The 6,018-nt window shown below is 44.4% G+C and overlaps 1 protein-coding gene across 3 annotated transcripts in view; it reads right to left on the bottom strand.

The window, feature by feature from the left end:
* The window catches only part of FBXW4 (F-box and WD repeat domain containing 4), a 109,604-nt gene that overhangs the window by 26,551 nt on the left and 77,035 nt on the right, over positions 1 to 6,018 (bottom strand). The gene's annotated exons all lie outside the window — the stretch shown is intronic.

Genomic DNA, 6,018 nt, shown 5'->3' with positions numbered 1-6,018 from the left:
CTCCTGGGCTCAAGTGAGTCTCCTGCCTCAGCCTCCCAAGTAGCTGGGACAGGCGCCTGCCACAACGCCCGGCTATTTTTTGGTTGCAGCTGTCATTATTGTTTGGTGGGCCTGGCCTGGATTCGAACCTGCTACCTTAGGTGTATGTGGCTGGTGCCTTAGCCACTTGAGCCATAGGCACCAAGCCACATTTCTTACCTTTTAAAAAAACAAAAAATTGCTGGGAGACAGAGGCAGGTGGATTGCTTGAGCTCAGGAGTTCTAGACCAGCCTGAGTAAGAGCAAGACCCATCTCTACCAAAAATAAAAAAACTAGCTAGGCAGTTGTGGCAGGCTACTATAGTCCCAGCTACTTAGGAGGCTGAGGCAAGAGGATCACTTGAGCCCAGGAGTTTGAGGTTGCTATGAGCTATGACACCACCACACTTTAACCTGGAGCAACAGAGTTTTCTGTTTCCAAAAAAAAAAAATCCAAAAAGAAAAAGTTAAAAAAGCAAAATTGAAATTGGGAAACTAAAAAGAAGATAATAATAAAATTATTCTTTTTGAAGTTACCTAAAAGATGGGTTGCATATTGGTAGCACAGTGAATTTTTCACCTTTATTTTTTTAGACAGGTGTTGCTCTGTCACCCAGGCTGGAATACAGTGATGCAACTTTAGCTCACTGTAACTTCAAACTTCTGAGCTCAAGCAATCCTCCCACTTTAGCATTCCAGGTAGCTGGGACTATAGGCATGGGCAACCATACCTAGCTGACTTTTTTTTTATTTTTGTAGAGATGAGGTTTTAATATGTTGTTCTCAACTCTTGGCTGAACTTCCCAAAGCAATATGATTACAGGCATGCCCAGCCACAGGACACTGAATTACATGTGATTCTGAGAATCAGACAGGCCACTAGTCTCTTGGTTTTGTCCTAGACCCAAGGAGATTATTCACCTAGATAGCTTCTTAGTGGTGAAGACCTGGGAAGAGTTTTCTGTGAGTGCTCTGACAGTGCTTTTCCCCTAAATGTCTGCTTCATAGCCACTCTCTCTTGTAAAGAGGTAAACTAGGGCTTCTTCAAGCAGGTAATCTTCAGAACTCCACTGTGAGCCCATCAAAGGCTGAGACACCAAGCTTACCCCACAATAGTGCCCTATATATACTGTTACTCAAATGATTGTTGCCACTATGGCTAGCTAAGCCTGAAGCACAAAATACATTTCTGATTTCAAAATAACACATCTTTTCTTCTTAGGCAGGCCTATTTTGGCATCATGACAGTGGTCAGCCCAATGCCTGAGCCACTCGGCTGCTGATATTTTCATCAGGGCATGGATGGGCCATATAGGCTGGTAATTACTAGAAAACACTGAGGCCAGATAAGCTCTGACGTTCTTTCTGATGAACATAAAGAATATAAATGGCTGGTCTGTGAACAGAAGCTGACATTAGTGTCAACTGTGGTCAACAAAGAGGAGAGTGAGGCTTGACTGGAGAGCTGCATAGATAAGCCAGACACAAATTCAACAAGTTTACTTTAAATTTGATTCTGTCTAGGCATGATCACACCTGATCCCAGCACTTTATGAGGACAAAGTGGGAAAAATCACTTGAGACCAGGGGTTGGAGACCAGCCTGGGCAACAAAGTGGGACCTCATTCTACAAAGAGTAGGCTCGGCACCTGTAGCTCAAGTGGCTACAGCAACAGCCACATACACCAGAGCTGGCGGGTTCAAATCCAGCCTGGGCAGGGGCCTCTAGTCATAGCGTGACAGCTTGGGGCTCTGTCTCCAAAAAAAAAAAAAACTTATAAAAAAGAGTAGGTCCTAGCTACTCAGGAGGCTGAACCAGGGGGACTACTTGAGTCCACAACTTTGAGGTTGCAATGAGCTATGACTGTACTCCAGCCTAGATAATAGAACAGAGCCTCTATCTTAAAAAAACAAAAACAAACAAAAAAATTACTTACATTAATAAACCTTAAAAGAATCTTCAGACTTAGCCTTGATCTAGATTTGGTTAAGAGCATTTAGCCTTCATAAGGCCAGCAGAGAAGAGGACAGGTCACAGAGAAATCTGTGTGACCTATGATCCCAAGGCCCTACATTCCTGACCCACTATAACATTTAGGCCCAGAGCCAATGGAGTTCACTAGAGATTGGCTGGCTCTTATCTGCATTCTCAATGTTCATAGACACCAACCTAGGACAGTCATCTTCCTATGACAGCATAAAAGAACAATGAAGATCTTTTAGAAAAAAGTTTTCTTGAGGGTGGTGCCTGTGGTTCAGTGGGTAGGGCGCCAGCCCTATATACCGAAGGTGGCGGGTTCAAATCTGGCCCTGGCCAAACTGCAACAAAAAAATAGCTGGGCATTGTGGTGGGTGCAGCTACTCAGGAGGCTGAGGCAAGAGAATCGCCTAAGCCTAGGAAGTGGAGGTTACTGTGAGCTGTGTCACGCCACAGTATTCTACCAAGGGCGATAGAGTAAGACTGTCCCCCTGGGTAGAGTGCCATGGCATCACAGCTCACAGCAACCTCCAACTCCTGGGCTCAAGCAAGTCTCCTGCCTCAGCCTCCCAAGTAGCTGGGACTACCGGCGCCAGCCACAACACCCAGCTATTTTTTGGTTGCAGCTGTCATTGTTGTTTGGTGGCCGGGGCTGGATTCGAACCCACCACCTTAGGTGTATGTGGCTGGTGCCTTAGCCACTTGAGCCACAGGCGCCAAGCCTACAAAAAAACAATTAAAAACGAAGAAAAGTTTTCTTGGAGGAACAAAGAACAGCAAAGTCCAGTCACACTATCCCCTACATGATTCCAAGGCTTTGTATTATGACAGGGCCTAAAATAAGAAGGGACTTGATCACAACCAATAGAAAGGAGTGTCACAGTAACATTCAGCAAACTGAAAAAAGGGAGACAGAAGGGTGAGTGTCAACCTATGGATTCATTCCTACCATCTGCATCCTTGAACCACTTCTTTCTATCAAGATAGAGATAGTGGGAAAGAAGGTAAAGCTCTACACCAGTGGTTCTCAACCTTCCTAATACCGTGACCCTTTAATACAGTTCCTCATGTTGTGGTGACCCCAACCATAAAATTATTTTCATTGCTACTTTATAACTGTAATTTTGCTACTGTTATGAATTGTAATGTAAATATCTGATAAGCAGGATGTGTTTTCATTGTTACAAAGGGGTTGCAACTCACAGGTTGAGAACTGCTGCTCTACACTCTTCAACCTCTAATCTAATTGCTGTCGCATGTTCCACCAGTGCCCTGAAGGCTATGGGTTAGGGGAAGGGCAGCACAAGGAGAAGGAAGGAGGTGTCATAGAGGAAGGAGGTGTCATAACAAGCAAGGCTTGTTATGCATTATAAATTAAATATAATAAAGCCATGGAAGAAGGATTCATGACAATAAGACCTGGCAAGTAAAGTCTATTCCTCAAGAAAGGAATGCTCCATTGGTAGAGGAGTGCCAACAGTAAACCTTGGCATATGCATCAACTCCTTCTTTATGATAAGAGACAAGGTCCCCAGAATCTTCACACTGGTAACATACAATGAGGCTTACATTACTGAGGGAAGTAGAAAACTCATAAGGCTAGAAATAGTAGCAGATGTCTTTCTCTATTACTATTTCTCTGCTAAAAGATTTCTATTTTAGGGCTTTTCAGGAAGGCTAAGTTCTGAGGAGCTTTCTTATGTCCAAATTAGTTAGCAGCACCAGGAACCTTGACCTTGAACTTTGTTTCTCCTGAAGATTCCCTACCTTCTTAACAATGGTACTAAAGAGGGAGAAAGCAGGCGGCCTTATCTTCTACACAAATATGTAAATTGTGTTTCTGCAGTCTAATTCCAAGCCATGCAACCTGCTAGTTATTTTCTTTTGGAGGAGGCCTGGACAGGTCAGGCCTTTGCCATTCTAGGACTTGGCTTCCATCTCTCTATGCTCCACTGGGAGGATGGTAGGCCACTGCTTATTCATCCAACCTCAGGTCTGCAGCCAAGTTCTTTCCCCTGTGCATGTTACATCCTAGAAAAATGGCAAGGTTTTCTAAGGACACCATCAACACCTTACAAAGGAAGAATCACTAATCAGCTGACCAGTAGTGAAGTGAGGGGGAGGACATCTAAGGCAGTCATGCAACAGTTCCTTCTAGACTTTTTTTTTCTTTTTTTTTGAGACAGAGTCTCAAGCTGTCACCCTAGGTAGAGTGCTATGGCATCACAGCTCACAGCAACCTCAAACTCTTGGGCTTAAGCAATTCTTTTGCCTCAGCCTCCCAAGTAGATGGGACTACAGGCACCCACCGTAACGCCTGGCTATTTTTTGGTTGCAGTTGTCATTGTAGTTTAGCTGGGTTCGAACCCATCACCCTAGATGTATGTGCCAGAGCCCTTGCCGACTGAGCTACAGATGCCACACCTTCTATACTCTTTAATTCTGTTTGAGACTTGGCAGCCAAGGTCTCTGAGCTCAGTCACCATTCACACGGACACTTTGAAAACAGATATCATGGAGTAATTTGATTTTTATAAAAACAGTATACACCTATTCTTCTGTCTGCCCTTCACTCTCCTTCTATACATGTGATTCCTGAGAGATCTGCCATGTTCTTACATGACCCTCCCTAGCTACATTACTTGATCAAGGGGTGGGCAGCTGAGTCAAGCTGAGGCAGTGAGTTTCTACCTTGGGATTTTTGAAAGCCAGTCACTCCCTATGACCTAAGCAATGAGATGCCAAACTGAGGAGCTCTTGGTAGCCATGTTGGAATAAGCTGGTCAGCAAGGAGAAAAGAAGGAACTAAGATTCAGGAAGAAACAGAAATGAGCAACCCAGAGGTCCTGGCAGCACTGTGGCCTCTAAGTCCAGCTTATTCCTGAGGCCTACTGTACTTGAATTCCTCTTTTGGCTTAGTTGTTCAGCTTTTCTCTTGGATTTCATGAGTCAAGTATTCAAAGTTTTATTTATGCTAATTTAAATTTGGTTTCTGTCACTTACAACCAATTTGTCCTGAATAACATAGAGCCTCTGTTCAGTGGCTGCTGGGCTTTTTTCATCCAACTGAATGTCCTCACTGAGAGCCAATTGAAGCCCCAGTATCTCCTAGATACCTCGAGGCCTCAACTGAGAACAAATACTTCAACCACAAAATCAATAGCTGGTGGATCTGCTAGAAGAGCAGATGAAACAGAGCAGCACAGACTGGCCTGGAACTTCAGAAAGGAAATGAGACAGTGCCAGGAAAAAATCTTCCCTTCGGCTCCTAGTAAGAGGTGGGGAGATCTGGACAACAGCAGATAACAAGGATGCTGTTTGACAAATGAGAGTATAGTTTGCAAGAGACAAGGCCCTGATCTTCTTGAAATCTCTTTTTATGGATTGATGAGACTGAAAGTTCTACTGGAACCCATAAAGGCTCATTCTGATGGGATGGAGTTTGGTCTACTCTCAGATCCTTGCACTTTCAACAACTCCAGTGCCAGGCTTCTTTTTATTTTTTTTTGCAGTTTCTGGCCAGGAGTAGGTTTGAACTCACCACCTCCAGCATATGAGGCCGGCGCCCTACTCCTTTGAGCCACAGGTGCCACCCAGGTTTTGTTTTGTTTTTTTTGGCTGGGACTGAGTTTGAACCTGCCACCTCTGGTATATGGGGCCAGCGCCCTACTCCTTTGAGCCACACAGGTGCTGCCCCATCCTTGCACTTTTAACAACTCCAGTGCCAGGCCTCTAAAAGATAGATATTAATAGTTTAAAGATAGATACTTTCCTGGTATTCATCTAATTTGAATTTAAAACATGCACAAATAATTAAGATACTGATAGGCTTGGCGCCTGTGGCTCAAGTGGCTAAGGCGCCAGTCACATACACCTGAGATGGTGGGTTCGAATTCAGCCCAGGCCCACCAAATAACAATGATGGCTGCAACCAAAAAATAGCCAGGTGTTGTGGCAGGTGCCTGTGATCCCAGCTACTTGGGAGGCTGAGGCAGGAGACTCACTTGAGCCCAGGAGTTGGA

This window comes from Otolemur garnettii, unplaced genomic scaffold (genome assembly GCF_000181295.1).
Source record: "Otolemur garnettii isolate 467f Iridium unplaced genomic scaffold, OtoGar3 scaffold00021, whole genome shotgun sequence".
In the NCBI taxonomy this organism is placed as follows: Eukaryota; Metazoa; Chordata; class Mammalia; order Primates; family Galagidae; genus Otolemur; species Otolemur garnettii.
Note: the sequence above shows the minus strand (reverse complement) of the source record. Positions and strands in the feature narration are given on the sequence as shown.